This window comes from Mesoplodon mirus (assembly GCF_964341445.2).
Source record: "Mesoplodon mirus genome assembly, chromosome: 2".
NCBI lineage: Eukaryota > Metazoa > Chordata > Mammalia > Artiodactyla > Ziphiidae > Mesoplodon > Mesoplodon mirus.
Window position 1 is genome coordinate 186583162 of NC_138977.1, and position 21309 is coordinate 186604470.

Here is a 21309-nt window from a genome sequence, read left to right on the forward strand (position 1 = left end):
GGAATTAACAAGAAAAAAACTTATGTCAAGCCACTGGGATATTTGGAGCAGTTTCTTACTTCAGCATAACATTGCCAATTCTGTCTAATATAGGAATTAAAAGAAGTGTAAAGGATAGATTTAAACATGCTTGTATATCTAACAGTATCTGTAATTAGTTACAACTAAGTGGGTCCTTTTAGCATAAAGCAGTGAGCCAAAAATCAGTTTCCATCTACTTAATTTTAAATAGAAATTGATTGACATTTTCTCATTTCAACTGAAAAAAAGGTAGTGTTTAGACTCCAAACTTTCATCATTTCTTCTAAATTAATAGTATAAGAAATAGTATTTTTATTCCATAACATCTGTAAAGACTGCAACTCTACAAGGACACAGTTAACCAAAGGAACAACACTCAGTTTAGGGCTCTAGTCACACATTTGATATTAAACTAGCTACAAATTAATCTGCAGATTCATTATCTACAGATTTACAGATTATAATTTGATACATTTTATGGAATTATTGGACATCTGTCTCTGAATACTAAAAATGTTCTCAATTGTTCTTATTAATAAAATGCTAAAATATATTATTCATTTGTATTAAACAATGAAAAATCTCATGATCAAACAAGCCAATGATCAAACTCTTTAGAGCAACATGCTATCTCTGACTAAATACTGCAACCTGAAAATATCTACCAAAGGATATTTAGTCAAAACGTGTACCCATAGCTTGTTAGAGGTGTTAAAAAAGATCAGTTTTGGAACTATCGCCTTTTGACTATGTGGGACGTGATTAAGCAAATGAAAAGAAAGTTACTTGCAGCTGGAAAAGCTTAACCAAATTCATTAGCGCTCATAATGGGAACATATTTTTCCACTTTGATTTAAATTGTTTGCATCCAGTACTTCTATTTATAGTCCTTTAGTGTCTTCAGACATAGAGAACAGACTCATGGTTGCCAAAGTGGGGTGGAGGTGGGGGAGGGATGGATTGGGAGTTTGGGATTAGCAGATGCAAACAATTTTGTATAGTTTGGATGAACACCTACATCCTACTGTATAGCACAAGGAACTATATTCAGTATTCTGTGATAAACCATAATGGAAAAGAATATGAAAAAGAATACACATATGTGTGTATAACTGAATCATTTTGCTGTACACCAGAAACTAACACAACATCGTAAATCAACTATACTTCAGTAAAAAATAAACTTAAAAAATAAATAGTACTTTAGTGTCTTGCTCTTATTTCTTTTCTATTTCATTTTCCGCTGTTCAACTTAGTGATCACAGAATTTCATTGGATTTTTATAGTCTGATATTTCTTCTAACGATGCTATAATTTTTGCGTTTCTCAGGATTTCTATATAAATTTCCACCATTTTTACAATTGTAAAAAAAAAAAAGAACAGTGGGAGAGGTTGTGCTTCTGCGGAGGTAAAGGGCATATTAGAACTCTATTTTCCACTCAATTTCACTGTGAAGCTAAAACTGCTCTAAGAAATAAAGTTTCTTTTTTTGTTTTTGTTAAATCAGCCCAAGTGCCATAAGGACAGACGCATCATACGAGGGCTGAGGGTTACCACCGTTCAAACCTCGTCAATGTCGCATTGCGGGGTGGGGGGTGGGTGCAGAGCGGAGCGTTAGCCTCAGGAAGATGGCCTGGTGGGCAAAGGCGGGGCAGATTACCCAACAAGCCTAGAGAGCACGACGACCGGCGCAGGTGCACAGGAGCGAAATGCGCATTCACGTACCTTGCTGACTCAGCATCCAGGATGCCGGGATCCCTCTCTGGGCCTAGACCATGTAGAGATAGGGCACAAGCGGAGATTTCTGGGGGGCAGATCGGGCTACCAGGTTCCATCCCGCTCCTAAACAGAGTTGCGAATTCCTCTGAAGCCAGCTCTCACCGGAACTCCTTACCCTCGTCCTGGGCCGTGCAGGGGAGTCCGCTGATGAGAGACACCTGGGAGACCTGGGTCCCACAGACGGCTGTACATCTTCCCAGAACAGGGCCAAATTGGTCTGGCTCAAACGACCTTCGCTGTCCTGTATCAGGCGTGCTGTCCGGGGAACTGCTGGCCCAGGAAGATGGCCTGCTGTGCGTGGGCAGCCCATGTCCACGCAGAGCTAAAGGTCCTGGTGCCTGAGGTTCGGTGAGCAGAGCGAACTCCACCGGCGTGTGCTGTCACGCGCTTCCAGGCTACTCGGGAAGAGTCCCAGGTCCAGGCGTGTAGGGGTAGGCTGGGGCCACAGGGGGGGACTTCAGGGGGACACACCGGCTGTCCACGTCCAACCCAGGACGGAGTTGCTAATTTCCCTGAAGTCAGAATTCTCAGGATTTCCGAAGCCATTAGAGGCCTGACCAGGGCTGCAAGAGGTGGGAGACAGCTGGGAATCAAGATTGTCACAGACAGGCTCCAAGTTCCATAAGGACAGCAGGGCCACATGCGGTCTGACGGCTGCCACGACGCACTGCAGAGAACAGCTGGCCCAGAAAGACTGACTGGTGGGTGCTACCAGGCAGTATATAACAGGCGGAGAGATGCTAATGAAAAGCAGGTGCGTGGACGCCAAAGATGCTGCGCTTGCGCAAACGACACTGACTCAGCCTCAAGGCTTCTGGGGATGGATTCCCGTGCTCTAGCCACGCCAGAATGAACTGGCCACAGGTGGGGGTTTCTCCGAGACACGCCGGGCTGCCAGGATCCATCCCGCTCCTCAACAGAGTTGCGAATTCCTAAATCTCCGTCAAACTCCTTTGACTGGCCGTCACGGGCAGTACCGGGAGTCCACTGATGAGAGACACCTGGGAGATCTACCCACCCAGAGGGCCTGTTTATCTTCCCAGAACAGGACCTTAAGTGGTCTGGCTGAAACGGCTTCCCTGTTCCAGAGGGGGAAAAAAAAGAAGGAGAGAGAGAAAGAAAGAAAAACAAATCACCAGTATTCTACAGGCCATTTGTATTTTTCTGTGTTAGGATAACGGAGACACCTTTATGTAACCGAGCAGGACCCTATGGGGTCTGCCCAGAGCAGGACTCCTCTCCCCGCCCTCACCCCCACCCACCATGTCCTCCACTGCCTTTTGTCTGTAGAAAAAGGTAGTCAACGAATCAATTTAATCAGAGAAGTGAGAAAATGCAGAAAGGAAAAAAGTCAAGCAAGACAAATGAGTAATAGTTTAGCCTTTAAACAAAGTCAAGGACATTTAATTCCTCCTCAAGGGCTATAGGTAATATTCTGAGCCATGTCCTTTGAGCTGTTTTGCAGGTACTGAAACCCCCACCAGAAGTTAACTTCCTCCAAATGAGGTTGCCCATAAGCACGGAGACCCCAGACTGGCTGGAACCAGAAGCTTGATGTTGATTCCTGATTACCTCACCACCAACGAATTAGAAGAATGTCCATGAACTGATCACATACCCCACAACTCCCCTCCCTCAACCTGTCTTTAAAAACCTTTCCCTGAAAGCCTTCGGGGAGTTTGGGTCTTTTAAGCACTGGCTGCCCTGGACTCCTTGCTTGGTGCCCGGCAATAAATGCTGCACTTTCCTTCCCCACAACCCTGTGTCAGTAGATTGGCTTCACTGTGTGCGGGCTAACAGACCCAAGTTTGGTTTGGTAACACCTAGAGGGCCATGGCTACTAAAACAAGGATGGATATAGCATGGGTAATAATATTCAAAACCATAATTATGATTTACTATGGTTTTTAATTTTTTTTTCACGAGGGTGTGGGTAATGACCCTAAAGGTAGGCATGATTATTTTCTTCACTTAATAATACTGAGCAGTATTAGTGAAGGCATTTGCAGCAACAAGGATGGACCTAGAGATTATCATACTAAGTGAAGTAAGCAAGACAGAGAAAGACAAATATCATATGGTTTCACTTATATGTGGAATCTAAAAAATGATACAAATGAACTTATTTACAAAACAGAAGGAGACTCACAGACAGAAAACAAACTTACGGTCACCAAAGGGGAAAGAGCGTGGGGGGAGGGATAAATTAGGAAGTTGGGATTAACATATACACACTCTATATATAAAATAAATAACTAACAAGGACCTACTGTGTAGCACAGTGAACTATACTCAATATTTTTAATAATCTGTAAGAGAAAATAATCTGAAAAGGAATATATATATATATAACATAACTATATATATTTATATATATAACTGAATCACTGTATTGTACACCTGAAAATAACACCATATTGTAAATCAACTAGACTTCAATTTAAAAAACCTTAAAAATAAAAATGTTTCCTCAAACTTAGAGTATCTAGACAAAATTTTACAAATGAAAAACAGATTAAGGATAAGGGTGGAGTGAAGTGGTAGTAGAGTAGAGGGGAAGGGATGGTGTTTTAAAATGTCCACCTAAGGACTACATGTGGTGATGGAATTCTCCTGTTACCTTGATTCTGTATTGTGATGATAGTGGTGATTACATGAACCTACATATTTAATACAATTTTATCAAAGTAAAGACACACACATAAATGAATACAAGTAAAACTGGGGAAATCCAAATAAGATCAGTGGATTGAATCAATCTCAATATCCTAATTGTGCTGTCATTTTAGAAACCTTTGCTATTGGGAAAAACTGATAAAAGGGTATACAGGCTTTATCTGTATTATTTCTTACCTCCGCATGTGGATCTACAATTATTTCTATAATATTTCAATTAAAGTTATATTATTTTCAAAATGTCATATTAGAGTTAATTAATTTATGATCCATTTTAAGATGACTTGAATGTAAAAATATACAAGTTAAATTATTTTTGATAATTATACCTAGTCATTATAATCTTTAGGTCATAGATCAGACACCTAACAGCAGCTTAGACAAACAAGCATGGTTTTGCCTGTTGTGAACAAAGAATATTCAAATCTATGAAAAAATAACAATCTCAAATATTAAAACTAATTGCATTTTTGTTTTGTTTTGGGTTTTTTTTTGCAGTATGTGGGCCTCTCACTGTTGTGGCCTCTCCTGTTGCGGAGCACAGGCTCCGGACGTGCAGGCTCAATGGCCATGGCTCACGGGCCCGACCGCTCTACGGCATGTGGGATCTTCCCAGACCAAGGCATGAACCCGTGTCCCCTGCATCGGCAGGTGGACTCTCAACCACTGCGCCACCAGGGAAGCCCCTAATTGCATTTTTAAAAGATAATATTTCAACTAGACATACTGTTTATTTTTAAAGATAACAAATTTGATATTCTATTTGATATTTTATACTATTAAGTTATCAATGTTTATGACGAACAAAAGGCAAAATTGGGCCTAACCATAACCATTTGTCAAAGTTTCTTTTATACTTTCATTAGAGACTAATAACTAAACCAATGATAACTTCTAAGAATTTCTTGAGTCTTCACATTTAATTTTTCTGAAAACATAAAAACTACAGATTCTAAAATGATTTTGACATTTTTCATTCTCTTTTAACCGGTTACTGTATTTTATCTTAGGAACTTGGAGAGCTTCTGATTCTTGAGCATGCTAATCTAGTTCTCTGAAGATGACTTTTTATAGTTATTTATAAAGCTCACTCTTTAGTTAAAAAAGGAAAGCAGGGCTTCCCTGGTGGCACAGTGGTTGAGAGTCCGCCTGCCGATTCAGGGGACACGGGTTCGTGCCCCGGTCCGGAAAGATCCCACATGATGTGGAGCGGCTGGGCCCGTGAGCCATGGCCGCTGGGCCTGCGCATCCGGAGCCTGTGCTCCACAACGGGAGAGGTCACAACGGTGAGAGGCCCGCGTACCACAAAAAAAAAAAAAGGAAAGCGGTAGCATTTGTCTTTGTGGTCCTTAAAAAGAGAGTGATGCGAGGGTAATTTGAAGGTTAATTATAAGGAAGCTTAATCTGTAGGCAACAAGTGTAATTATTGTTTTTCATAAAATTAAAATCTTGTATCTTTGAACTGTGTTCATAAAAGCTCACAAAGCCCTAGAGATTGGGATTGTTGTCAGAAATTACTCCTTTAAAACTGCAAAACAAGCAGTCATTAAACTCTTAAAACTGCAGGTTAAATTTGACACCATATCTAGATAGAAAGAGAATGCATAAAGTAGGCAGACTTTGTTTGAGTTTAGGTGCTTTTCTTCTCTTCTCACAAAGGCCCCAGCCATGTGAATAGTGAAATTTAAGTGCCATTAAAAAAAATCAGTGAATACGGGGTTCTCAAGAAACTTAGATTAGCCAGTGTGAGAATTTTTGAAATATAGTAAAACCTCCTACATGGTTAGGGACATTATCCACACTGAACATAAATGTGATGATTTTGGAGTCCTTTGAAATCCATCTCTCATAAAAGTATTTGGGTGATAACAACACAAATGATTACAAAGTTTTGGCATCACTCTTTCTTAAAACTTTCCAGAAAAGGAATTCTCACTTTCCATAAATAATATTTTATATTTACAATGAATGTAATCTCTTGTAGTAGGTTAAATTATTTTTTCTTTTTGTGATCAGAGGACATGGAGAACAGTTGGCTACATTTTAATCACAAAATAAATCACGGTGTACAATCTACAATTTTCAGTTCTGGTTTGCCCCAGTACTCCACAGTATTAGGTGATTTAGAAAAATCACCTAATTTTTCATTGCTTTCTATTAAAATGTTCACCAAAGTGCAATGCATGCCAGTATTTATTTTTGCAACAAATTAATTGGAGTTAAATAATTGAAAACAAAAAACTGAAGCTTAAAAAAATTATTAGGAATCATCATGTTAGATGCAATAATCACATTTTCAACCTGTGTTGGCTTGGGTTAATATATACTTAAAAGTCATGGGACTTCCCTGGTAGTTCATGGTTAAGAATCTGCCTGCCAATGTAGGGGACACAGGTTCCATCCCTGGTCTGGGAAGATCCCACATGCCGAGGAGCAACTAAGCCCGTGCGCCACAACTACTGAGCTTGAACTCTAGAGCCCACGAGCCACAACTACGGAACCTGCATGCCACAACTACTGAAGACCGCATGCCTAGAGCCCGTGTTCCACAAGAGAAGCTACCGCAATGAGAAGCCTGTGCACGACAATGAAGAGTAGCCCCCGCTCATCGCAGTTAGGGAAAGCCCACACGCAGCAATGATGACCCAATGCAGCCAAAAATTAATAAATAAGTAAATTAATTAATTTAAAAAAAACCATGGGGATCTAATAGTTGGAAACTAACTTCATGTTTAACACACACACGCACACACACACACATGTGTACACACATACATGGAATTGAAACAAAAGATTCATGGAGATATATTTACCTATAAATTCTATGCAGTGTTTTCTTTTGTATTTCATTAAATAATGCTTTTTATAACACACTAAATTAATTTAACAACACATTAATGGATGTGGATGCAACCTTCAGTCTGAAAAGAGCTAGACTAGAAAAGGAGGCAGATGTGTGCTGAATACTTACAAAGTAATATTGTATGTGCTAACAGAGAATGTACCAGCTGCAACTAGAAAGAGAGGGAAGTATTTTTATTGAGGTTGGAAATGTCAAGAAGATCTGCTGTAAAAGGTGCCATGTACTGATTCTTAATATATAAATAAGAATCAACGATGGTAGGGATGAGAATGTGGGTAGATGAAAGAGGAAGGAATAAGTCTGTAGAGAGAAGATGATATTTGAGCAGCATCTTGAAAACTGAACGAGAGTTCTCTCAAAATCCAGTGACTCTAAATTATAAAAAGTCTCATATACCATGCTGAGGAGCTTGGCCTTTATTTTTTAATAAACGGAAAGATGTAGAACACACATAATGATTATGACTGTAGGCTTTGGGGTCAGACTGTCTAAATTGAAATTCTGGCCTCACTACCTAGTAGCTATGCAACTTTGGGCTGGTTACTGCTTTCTGTGCCTCAGTTTTCTCATGTATAAATGGGGACAATAATACTGCTTACCTTACAGAGTTGTAAAAGTTAAATGAGTTAATACATTTAAAATTTTGTTTTGGCCTATAAAAGCCACAATAAGTTTTAGTTGATATTTATTTTATTATTAAAGGAAGATGTCATATAAAGAAGTGAAAGAAAATGAGGACTTATTGCTGGCTGGTTTGTAAGGGATTAGCAAATTACAATCTGGGAGCCATATCTGGCAGTGGCCTGTTTTCTTGGGGTCAGCCAGCAAAGAATGATTTTAACATATTTCTAAGGGTTGCAACAAAGAAGAAAAAGAATATGCAACAGAAACTGTATGTGGAGAATAAAGCCTAAAATATTTACTATCTTGCCCTTTCTAAATAAGTTTGTCAATCCCTAATCCCCAGAGTGGGATTTCTTCCACAAGGGTAATAGCAAGTATTTCATTAAACTTGAAGTGTCTTGTTGTCACTTCAAACTATTTGTGCCAAGAGACTAGCAAGCAAGGAAATGGGTCACCATCCTGCCAGGAGTTACTGGCCCTGTTCATATTGTGTGCTGTACACAATAAGGACAGGGAAAACATGTTTGTCACACAGGACACTTATTGGTACTTTTCTTGCACAATTTTGATGATACGTGGACAAGTGTAGCAGCCAGTTTGAGAATACTGTGGTGACTAGGGGACTTAGATCTCTCTGCAGTGGTGTGGTAGGCAGAATTATGACACCCAAGATGATTACACACCCTAATCCTGTGAATGTGAATATGATGGAACACTACCATCACCAATAGGTTGCCTCATGTCATAAAAGGAACTCGTGATGTAATTATGGTTACTAATTAATTGAATTTAAGATAGAGGTTCTTCTGTACTACTTAGGTGGATCTACTGTAATCACATGAATTCTTAAAAGTAGAAAAGAAAGGAAGGAGATAAGACTTCAGGACTCCAGGTGGTACAGCTGAGAGAGCATGAATTTGAGTGCAGACAGTTACTAGCCAGTTACTAGCTCTGAGACCTTGGGCTTGTTGCTAAAATACTCCGAGCATGTTTCCTCATCTGCAAAGTACAAAATAGAATATCTGCACAAAGAGTTCTACCAGAAATAAATTAAACATAATAATTCATGAAAGGGGGCCATACACAAGGTACTCAACAAATATTAATTTCCTTCTCTCCTCTAATTTATTGAATACTACTACATGCAAAAAAACTATGAGGGAATACATAAAATGTATAAGGTTCTACCTTTTAAGGAGCTTAAAATCTAATTAAGGATAGATTATATATATATATATATATATATATATATATATATATATATATATATACACACACACAAATATAGCAAATATGACATTTAAGAATACTCATCTAGGCCTTTGTGAAATTTTATCTCTATTTGAAACTAATATCGGAATTAGATCCATACAACCTTATAGTAATTATTTTTTATTATCCTGCCTTTGCTTCCTGTGTTCGGTTTCCTTCACACCAACTTTATGCACTGAGAAGTGTGTGCCCTCTCTCCTTAGCATTGCATCCATAGCCTTTACTGCAGTCGCACTGTGTGTAATGAATAGATCGAAGCAGGAATGTTTGTCTTCCCAGCATGTTGTTCTCTCTCTGCACCTGCTCCTCTTAACACTTCACTCCCAAACACAGATAATTTCCCACTGTGGCAACTCATTCTGGAATGAGCCAAACACAGAGCCAGCCAAATGAACCCATTTGAGATGAATAGAAAATCAAGGGGATTGGAAACGGAACCATCCCAGGAATGCTGAGCCAGTCTGACCCAAATGGGAGACCTGTCAGACTAGGGGAGCTGCCTCACCAAGGTTACTGCACATGATCCCTCAGCAGAGCCTGCGGGATCCAGGGAACACAGAGTCCTCCTAACATTGGTAATTATGTGCTGCTGTTGTCTCACTGTGAGCATGGTGGAACTCGCATTGTCACTCTTAGGAGACTTCATTTCTCACCTGTCCTCGGATGTTCATGGAGCTGCAGGTCTGAGCCAGACAATAACACTGCAGCAGAGACTGTGCATGGGGTTTTGATTTTTACTTGCTATAGGCAGCCTTGTAGATTACACTGGGGGCCTGCAATTTTTTTTTTTTTTGCTTGGTTCTGACTCTGAAAGAATTTCAATATCCAGGCAACAAAAACTGAAATTAGAACACTCAACAGGCATCGCCAAGACTTTGTAGACATCTCTGTTAGCAGACAGAAAATGACTCAACATCTAATGACTGTAAACAGACCATGGTAAGGGCTGTGGGTAGCCCAGCAAGGAGAGACTTTTCCATTTCAACAGTGGACTTCTATAGCTAATAACTACTACAGGGTTAACTCCTTAGTGATTTTTGACTTGAGGAAAGACAGGTTATAAAGAGGGATATTTTTACAATCTTCTTTTTAAAGAGGGTTATCTCTGATTAATCCTTTAAAATATTTCAAGAGCTCCTGTAAACTAAATGTTCACTTAAAAAAACAAGAGCAAAACAAAAAGAAAACTCAGAATTGCCATCAGTCCTTAGGTAGAATAGTAATACCCATGTGCAGTTAGTCAGGGATATTGGTTAATAAGTTCTCTGGTTTGGATACAAACTAAAGACAGTAAGACAAAAATATTTCGAACTCATGTATTTTTTAAAATAACATTTGTTTTACTTTATTTTGAAATTCACATAGATTATTGGGGAACATTTACAAAATGCAGACAGGTAGTAAGAAAAAAAAAGTGCCAACTGTAATCCCAGCATGCAGAGATAACAACTTTTCTGAAATGTAACTTGAGAGCGGGGACCATACAGTGGTCTTGTGCGTTGCATAAATTAAGTCGGCAGTTCTCAAACTTGATTGACTATTGGGTCAACACTGGAACTAAAACACAAACAGCAACCAAACCTACAAATTTACTAAGTCACATTTTCCAGGTGACTGTCTTTGTTGTCTGTGTTTTCAGAAAGCTGCATAGGTGATTCTGGTGCACAGTCATGGTTGAAAATAACTGGATTACATACTAAGAATGATTTTTTAAATGGTGATAAACAAGTAAAATGAAAAGATATTGCATCAAAAGAAATGGGAGTGCATTACGTGGATATGTGATTTCTTTTTCTCAACTGCAGAACGTCCTTATATTGCTTAAAGCCTTAAATCAGCAGTGGAGAACTCCCGTACACATAATGCTGCTTTGTGCCAGAAGAACTCCAGCCTTAATCATCTTGAGACTGTTCCATCTATCTTTGACTAGCTCCTGACCAAAAGCTTTAAGCATCAGATGTCTGTTTCTTGGCTATGGCCTCAAACCTCCCCATTAACTGGTGATGTGCTGTCTGATATATTCATTTCTTAGTTTTCAAACTCCTGACTCCAAGTCCTGGATTCAGCATCCCTTTTGTATTATTTTTTTCTTTGGAAAAAGTTATAACTCATCTTTTTTTTTTTTTTTTTTTTTTCTGCAGATTAGGAAGAGAGTCTATAGTATGTCTCTGGTTTTGGTTTAGGCTTTTTGTTTTCTTCCTCTTAGAAATTCCTCCTTCCTGCCCTGGCCTGGTGGAACTAGCTAGGCTAACCACCTTGGGCTATTCAAAAGCCAACACTCTTGCACATGAGGTTCCTTGGAACTCAGATTCTAAGCCATAAAGAAGAGTTGAATAAAAGTGCCCGATTGGAGATCCTCTTTGGAGGGCCTCTTTCATTCTTTTTCAAGACTCTATGCATAGGTTTGTATTCACTGAAGTGTACCGCTTTATTCATTCCTTAAACAAAGCAATCTCCAGAGGCTAAACTGAAAGGGGAAGGACACAAGGCAAAATCACAGGCCAAATCCTATATGGAATTCTGAGGTTTTCCACCAGTAAACCAGCAATAATAAAATGTAGGTTGGGAGATCGCTTCAAGATGGGGGAGGAGTAAGACGTGGAAATCACTTTCCTCCCCACAGAGACATCAAAAATACATCTATATGTGGAACAACTACTACAGAACACCTACTGAACACTGGCAGAAGACCTCAGACTTCCCAAAAGGCAAGAAACTACCCAAGTACCTGACCGTATGGCTGACAGGGTCTTGCTGCTCCAGCCAGGTGTCAGACCTGAGCCTTGAGGTGGGAGAGCCGAGTTCAGGACATTGGACCACCAGAGACCTCCCAGCTCCACATAATATCAAACAGCAAGAACTCTCCCAGAGATCTCCATCTCAATATTAAGACCCAGCTCCACTCAATGACCAGCAAGCTCCAGTGCTAGACACCCAATGCCAAACAACTAGCAAGGCAGAAGCACAACTCCAAACATTAGCAGAGAGGCTGACTAAAATCATAATAAGTTCACAGACACCCCAAAACCAACAAAACAGGACCAAACGTGGTCCTGCCCACCAGAAAGACAAGAGCCAGCCTCATCCACCAGAAAACAGGCACCAGTCCCCTCCACCAGGAAGCCTACGCAACCAACTGAACCAACCTTATCCACTGGGAGCAGACACGAAAAACAACGGGAAATATGAACCTGCAGCCTGCGAAAGACCCCAAACACAAGAGTTAAGCAAAATGAGAAGACAGAGAAATACACAGCAGATGAAGGAGCAAGGTAAAACCCCACCAGATGAAACAAATAAAGAAGAAATAGGCAGTCTACCTGAAAAAGAAGTCAGAGTAATGATAGTAAAGATGATCCAAAATCTTGGAAACAGAATGGAGAAAATACAAGAAACATTTAACAAGGACCTAGAAGAACTAAAGAGCAAACAAACAATGATGAACAACACAATAAATGAAATTAAAAATTCTCTAGAAGGAACCAATAGCACAATAACAGATGCAGAAGAATGGATAAGTGACCTGGAAGATAAAATAGTGGAAATAACTACCACAGAGCAGAATAAAGAAAAAAGGATGAAAAGAAATGAGGACAGTCTCAGAGACCTCTGGGACAACATTAAATGCACTAACATTCAAATTACAGGGGTCCCAGAAGAAGAAGAAGAAAAGAAAAAAGGGACTGAGAAAATATTTGAAGAGATTATAGTTGAAAACTTCCCTAATATGGGAAAGGAAATAGTCAATCAAGTCCAGGAAGCGCAGAGAGTCCCATACAGAATAAATCCAAGGAGAAATGTGTGAAGACACATATTAATCAAACTATCAAAAATTAAATACAAAGAAAAAATATTAAAAGCAGCAAGAGAAAAGCAACAAATAACATACAAGGGAATCCCCATAAGGTTAACAGCTGATCTTTCAGCAGAAACTCTGCAAGCCAGAAGGGAGTGGCAGGAAATATGTGAAGTGATGAAAGGGAAAAACCTAGAACAAAGATTACTCTACCCAGCAAGGATCTCATTCAGATTTTATGGAAAACTTAGAAACTTTACAGACAAGCAAAAGCAAAGAGAATTCAGAACCACCAAACAAGCTCTACAACAAACGCTAAAGGAACTTCTCTAAGTGGGAAACACAAGAGAAGAAAAGGACCTGCAAAAACAAACCCAAAACAATTAAGGAAATGGTCATAGGAACATACATATCAATAATTACCTTAACCATGAATGCATTAAATGCTCCATCCAAAAGACACAGGCTCGCTGAATGGATACAAAAACAAGACCCATATATATGCTGTCTACAAGAGACCCACGTCAGACCTAGGGACGCATACAGACTGAAAGTGAGGGGATGGAAAAAGATATTGCATGCAAATGGAAATCAAAAGAAAGATGGAGTAGCAATTCTCATATCAGACAAAATAGACTTTAAAATAAAACTATTACAAGAGACACCGAAGGACACTACATAATGATCAAGGGATCAATCCAAGAAGAAGATATAACAATTGTAAATATTTATGCACCCAACATAGGAGCACCTCAATACATAAGGCAAATGCTAACAGCCATAAAAGGGGAAATCAACAATAACACAATAATAGTAAGGGAATTTAACACCCCACTTTCAATGATAGACAGATCAACCAAAATGAAAATAAATAAGGAAACAAGCTGTAAGTGACACATTAAGATGGGCTTAATGGACATTTATAGGACATTCCATCCAAAACAACAAAATACACTTTCTTCTCAAGTGCTCATGGAACATTCTACAGGATAGATCATATCTTGGGTCACAAATCAAGCCTTGGTAAATTTAAGAAAACTGAAATCATATCAAGTATCTTTTCCTACTACAATGCTATGAGACTAGATATCAATTACAGGAAAAAATCTGTAAAAAATACAAACACATGGAGGGTAAACAATATGCCACTAAATAACAAAGAGATCACTGAAGAAATCAAAGAGGAAATCAAAAAATACCTAGAAACAAATGACAATGGAAACACGATGGCCCAAAACCTATGAGATGCAGTGAAAGCAGTTCTAAAAGGAAATCAGAGAAGAAATAGAAATTAAAGGATCCAAACTGGAAAAGAAGAAGTAAAACTGTCACTGTTTGCAGATGACATCATGCTATACATAGAGAATCCTAAAGATGCTACCAGAAAACTACTAGAGCTAAACAATGAATTTGGTAAAGTAGCAGGATACAAAATTAATGCACAGAGATCTCTTGCATTCCTATATACTAATGATGAAAAATCTGAAAGATAAATTAAGGAAACACTCCTATTTACCATTGCAACAAAAAGAATAAAATACCTATGAATAAACCTACCTAAGGAGACAAAAGACCTGTATGCAGAAAACTATAAGACACTGATGAAAGAAATTAAAGATGATACAAACAGATGGAGAGATATACCATGTTCTTGAATTGGAAGAATCAATATTGTGAAAATGACTCTACTACCCAAATCAATCTACAGATTCAATGCAATCCCTATCAAACTACCAATGGCATTTTTCACAGAACTAGAACAAAAAATTTCACAATTTGTATGGAAACACAAAAGACCCTGAATAGCCAAAGCAATTTTGAGAAAGAAAAACGGAGCTAGAGGAATCAGGCTCCCTGACTTCAGACTACACTACAAAGCTACAGTAATCAATACAGTATAGTACTGGCACAAAAACAGAAAGATAGATCAACAGAAAGGATAGAAAGCTCAGAGATAAACCCACGCACATATGGTCACCTTATCTTTGATAAAGGAGGCAAGAGTATACAATGTAGAAAAGACAGCCTCTTCAATAAGTGGCGCTGGGAAAACTGGACAGCTATATGTAAATGAATGAAATTATAACACTCCCTAATGCCGTATACAAAAGTAAACTCAAAATGGATTAAAGACCTAAATGTAAGGCCAGACATATAAAACTCTTAGAGGAAAACATAGGCAGAACACTCTATGACATAAATCACAGCAACATTCTTTTTGACCCACCTCCTAGAGAAATGGAAATAAAAAGAAAAATAAACAAATGGGACCTAATGAAACTTCAAAGCTTTTGCACAGCAAAGGAAACCATAAACAAGACAAAAAGACAACCCTCAGAATGGGAGAAAATATTTGCCAATGAAGCAACTGACAAAGGATTAATGTCCAAAATATACAAGCAGCTCATGCAGCTCAATATCAAAAAAACAAACAACCCAATCCAAAAATGGGCAGACGATCTATACAGACATTTCTCCAAAGAAAATATACAGATTGCCAACAAACACATGAAAGGATGCTCAACATCACTAATCATTAGAGAAATTCAAATCAAAACTACAATGAGGTATCACCTCACACTAGTCAGAATGGCCATTATCAAAAAAAAAAAAAAACAGTAAATGCTGGAGAGGGTGTGGAGAAAAGGAAGCCTCTTGCAGTGTTGGTGGGAATGTAAATTGATACAGCCACTATGGAGAACATTATGGAGGTTCCTTAAAAAACTAAAAATAGAACTACCGTATGACCCAGCAATCTCACTACTGGGCATATACCCTGACAAAACCATAATTCAAAAAGAGTCATGTACCACAATGTTCATTGCAGTACTATTTACAATAGCCAGGACATGGAAGCAACCTAAGTGTCCATCAACTGATGAATGGATGAAGAAGATGTGGCACATGTATACAATGGAATATTACTCAGCCATAAAAAGAAATGAAACTGAGTTATTTGCAGTGAGGTGGATGGACCTAGAGTCTGTCATACAGAGTGAGGTAAGTCAGAAAGAGAAAAACAAATACAGTGTGCTAAAACATATATATGGAATCTAAAAAAACCAAACGGTTCTGAGGAATGTAAGGGCAGCACAGGAATAAAGACACAGATGTAGATAATGGACATGAGGACACAAGGAGGGGGAAGGGTAAGCTGGGATGAAGTGAGAGAGTGGCATGGACGTATATACACTACCAAATGTAAAATCGATAGCTGGTGGGAAGAAGCCGCATAGCACAGGGAGATCATCTACGTGCTTTGTGACCACCTAGAGGAGTGGGATAGGGAGGGGGTGAGGGTGACCCAAGAGGGAGGGGATATGGGGATATATGTATACATACAGCTGATTCACTTTGTTGTATAGGAGAAACTAACACAACAATGTAAAGCAATTATACTCCAATAAAGATGTTAAAAAAAATGTAGGTTGGAAATAAAATTCTGTAATGCAAAAAAAGTAACAAAAACAACAAAGAAAACAAAGTGATGAAGCACTTACTATCTGGGGCCTTGGGGTATACTAGCCAATAAACCATACAGTTTCCTGTTGCACATGAGGGCTACAATCTAGTGGGGGCCTACAGAAAAGAAACCAACAAGTAGGTAATATGTCCGATGGTGATTAGTGCTAGGAAGAAAAATAAAGCTGCTTAAGAAGATGTGTTGAGTGGCCATTTTATAGAGAATATTTATGAAAAAAGTCCTTTTTGAGAAGTTGGGTGACTGTTGTTAATAGGGTGTGCAGATATATAGGATGAGAGAAAGTTATGTATGTGTAGCTGGATCACAGTGGCAGCAAAAAGGACAGGAGCTGAGGCCAGGGAGATATTGGAGGAGTGAATTCAATTAGAATCTTATAGACTAGAGTTTGGAGTACCGAATTTACTCTTCATGACTGGGAAGCCACTGGAGTGTTTTGAACACAAGAGCAACATTATCTGACATATATTTTTTAAAGAAGGACACTGGATGCTGGGAGAAGAGCCTGTAGAGGAGACAGAGTACAGGGTCTTACAAACATTTAAGTGAGGGTTAATGGGTACTGGATGGGAATTGTAGAAGTGGAGTTTGGATAAAATGTCAAGTTTTAAAGGTAGAACTGACCAGATTTGTGGGTGGATTGGATGAAGATATGAGAGAAAGAGTAAAGGAGAACTTTAAGGTATGTTATGTTTTTCCATATCACAAATAATGCTGTTGTAAATATTTCTTGTACATGTCTCTTTATTTAAAGGTGGAGGGTCTCTATGGTGTGTATTTAGGAGTATAATTTTTGAATAATTTTATGTATGTTTTAATTATTTAATATTTCAATATTGCAATCAAAATGGTTATAACAATTGATATCCAACTGTTTATGGGTGTCTTAGTCCATTCAGGCTGCTATAACAGTACAGAATAGACTGAGTGGCTTATAAACAACAGATATTTATTTTTCACAGTTCCAGAGGCTGAGAAGTCCAAAATCAAGGCACCAACATATCTGGTACCTGCTAAGGGCCTGCTTCCCAGTTCATAGATGGCTATATTCTCCTGTGTCCTCATATGGCAGGGATGAGGAAGGCTCCTGAGTCTCTTATGTAAGGATACTAAACCCATTCATGACAGCTCCACCTCACAAAGTCCCCACCTCCAAATACCATTACACTGGGGATTATATTTCAACATATGAATGGGGGGGGGACACAAACTTTGTCTATAGTAATGAGAATTTCTGTTGCTCCAATTCTTCACCAATATTTTGAAGTGTTGGACATCTTAATTTTTGTCAATCTGATGGATATGAAAGAATATTTTATTACTGGCTTAATTTGAATTTCCCTATTAATGAGTATGTTTTGGAGTTATTTACCATTCATCTTCTCTGTCTTCCTTGTTCATATCTTAGATCAATTTTTTTTACTGGATTGCTTTTTCTTATTAATTAATGGAGAGTGTGTGTGCGTGTGTACTTAATTTGTGATATATTTTGTTGTAGAGAAGTTGTGATATCATGATTTATAATAAGAAATATATATTTGGTCTTTGTTCCTTCTCTGGCAAAAAGCTCCTAAAACCTTTGGAATTTCCTAGGTGATGAAAGGGATAAAGGTGTCTATTGTTATGTTAAGGAGGTGACTTTCCGACCTCACCTAAGGATGGGAGCTGGTTGCCAGGAGAACCAACCATGTGATTAGAATGTTGGAACTTTCAGTCCCACCCCCGGACCTTTGGGGAGGGGAGAGGGTCTGGAGATTGAGTTCAGTCACCAATGGCCAAAGATTTAATCAGTTATGCATATGTAATGAAGCCTCCCTTAAAACACAAAAGGCTAAGGTTTGGAGAGTTTCCGGGTTGGTGAACAGGAGGAGGTTCTGGGAGAATGGCATGCCTGGTGAGGGCACAGTTTCTTTAGGCCCTTTCTCCACACCTTGCCCTGTGCATCTCTTCTATCTGGCTGTTCCTGAGCTATATCCTTTTATAATAAACTGATAATCTAGTAAGTAAAATGTTTCCCTGAGTTCTGTGAGCCACTCTAGCAAATTAATCAAACCCAAGGAGGAGGTTGTGGGAATCTCTGATTTGTAGCCAGTAGGTCAGAACTACAAATAACAACCTGGGCTTGAGACTGGCATCTGAAGTGGGGGAGTGGTGGTGCAGTCTTAACCTGTAGAATCTGACACTATCTCAGGATGGATAGATGTCAGAACTAAGTTGAATTCTTAGACACCCTGCTGGTGTCCCAGGAATTGCTTCACGGTGTTTGGGGAAACCCAACCTCTCCCCTCTCCCCCAAAACAGATTGGAATTGAGTCCAAGAATCCAAAGTAGAAGTGCTCAATATTGATGTTTCCAAATTTATCAACTTTTCTTTTTTTGTATATATTATTTATCAGATCCTTCTAGGTACTGAGTTCATAAAGTTATTCTTGTTTATCTTTTTTTTTTTTAAGTTTTGCTTTTGTATATTTAGGACTTGATTCTACTTAGAACTATTTTCTATGTGGTTTGAGATAGGGTCGATTTTTTTTTTTTTATGTGAATGATTGTATCCATCAGGATGAACTACTTTTGCAATGGTAACAGTTTTTTTAAATAAAAACATTTTTTTTATTTTTAAATTTTTAAAATTTTCTATACAGTTTTTCAAGGTTACACTCTACTTAAAATTATTACAAAATATTGGCTATATTCCCCGTGATGTAATACAATACATCTTTGCAGCCTATCTTACACCTAATAGTTTGTGCTTCCCACTCCCCCACTCTATATTGCCCGTCCCCACTCCCCACTGGTAACCACTAGTTTGTTCTCTATATCTGTGAGATTGCTTCTTTTTTGTTATATTCACTAGTTTGTTGTATTTTTTCTATTCCACATATGTGATATCATATGGTATTTGTCTTTCTCTATCTGACTTATTTCACTTAGCATAATGTTCTCCAAGTCCATCCATGTTGCTGCCAATGGCAAAACTTTGTTCTTTTTCAGGCTGAATAGTAGTGCAGTGTATATGGATACCACAGCTTCTTTATCCATTCATTTGTTGATGAACACTTAGGTTGTTTCCACAACTTGGCAATTATGAATAATGCCATGAACATTGGGGTGCATATATTTTTTCAAATTAGTGTTTTTGGTTTTTTTTTTAGATATATACCCAGGAGTGGAATTGCTGGGTCATATGGTATTTTTAGTTTTTTGAGAAACCTCCATACTGTTTTCCACAGTGGCTGCACCAATTTACATTCCCATCATCAATGTACAAGGGTTGCCTTATCTCCACATCCTCATCAACATTTGTTGTTTGTGTTCTTTTTGATGATAACCATTCTGACAGGTGTGAGGTGATATCTCATTGTGGTTTTACATTTCCCTGATGATTAGTGATATTGAGCATGTTTTCATGTTCCTGTTGGTCATCTGTATGGAAAAATTTGGAAAAATGTCTATTCAGTTCCTTTGCTTATTTTTTAATTGGGTTATTTTTGATGCTGAGTTGTATGAGCTGTTTATATGTGTTGGATATTAATCCCTTATCTGCAATGGTGACAAATTATTGCCCAGATTTCAATGTCGACTAGTTTATTTCTTGGTCTTGGTATGTATGAGCTGTTTGTATATTTTTGAAATTAATCTCTTATTGATAGCATCGTCTGCAAATATTTTCTCCCATTCAGTCAGTTACTTTTTCAGTTTTCCAGTGGTTTCCTTTCCTGTGTAAAAGCTTTTAAGTTTAATTAGGGTATTCATTCCATATTTTTATTCCACTGTTCTATTGGGCATGTTTTGTACTATTATTATTACTGTTACTTCTTAATAAGTCCTTGTGTGTGGCAGGGCGGCCAACTTCTTCAATATTGTCTTTTTGCCTATAATTAGCTCTTCACTAATGTATAAATTTTAGAGGAAATTTGTGAAGTTCCGTAAAAGATCATGATGAGATTTCAGCTAGAATTACATTGACTTTATAGATTTACTGGGGGATAAATTACACGTTAAAATACTGAGTGTCATGGTGCATGAACATGTGTATATCTCTCCATTTATATAGATTTTCTTTTAAGTCCTTCAGTAACGTTTTATACTTTTCTTCATAAATATCTGGCAAATCTTTCACTAAATTAATTTCTAGGTACTTTGCCCTTCCTTATTTTTACCTGTTCTATTTTAAATTGTGTATTTAGTCTGTTTACAGAAATGCTATTGACTGAACATAGATTTTGGGTCCAGCAACCTTGCAGAATTCTTTTCATTTTTAATTTTTTTTGTATACTCTTTTGGCTTTTCTACATGGATAATCATATCATCTTCAAAATCTATGCCTTTTCCCCCCAATTCTTCAAATTTTTCTTTCATTCTTTGTCTTTCTTGATTCATTGGCTAAGATCTCCAGTCCAAATTTGGGTAGAGTCATTGATAATGTCTTCCTACTGACTCTAAAGGAAATGCCTTCAACATTTTACTATTCAGTGTGTTGTTTAAGGTCGGTTTTCTTTCTTTTTTTTCTTTTTTTTTTTTTTTCCGTATGCGGGCCTCTCACTGTTGTGGCCATGGCTCACGGGCCCAGCCACTCCGTGGCACGTGGGATCTTCCTGGACCGGGGCACAAACCCGCGTCCCCTGCATCAGCAGGTGGACTCTCAACCACTGCACCACCAGGGAAGCCCTAGGGTTGGTTTTCTGATATACCTTTTAGCAGGTTAAAATTTCCCTCTCTGTTTATATTTACTTGAGAGTTTTATTATCAATAATTAATGTTGAATTTATTACACCAGAATTTCATGTGAATAAAAT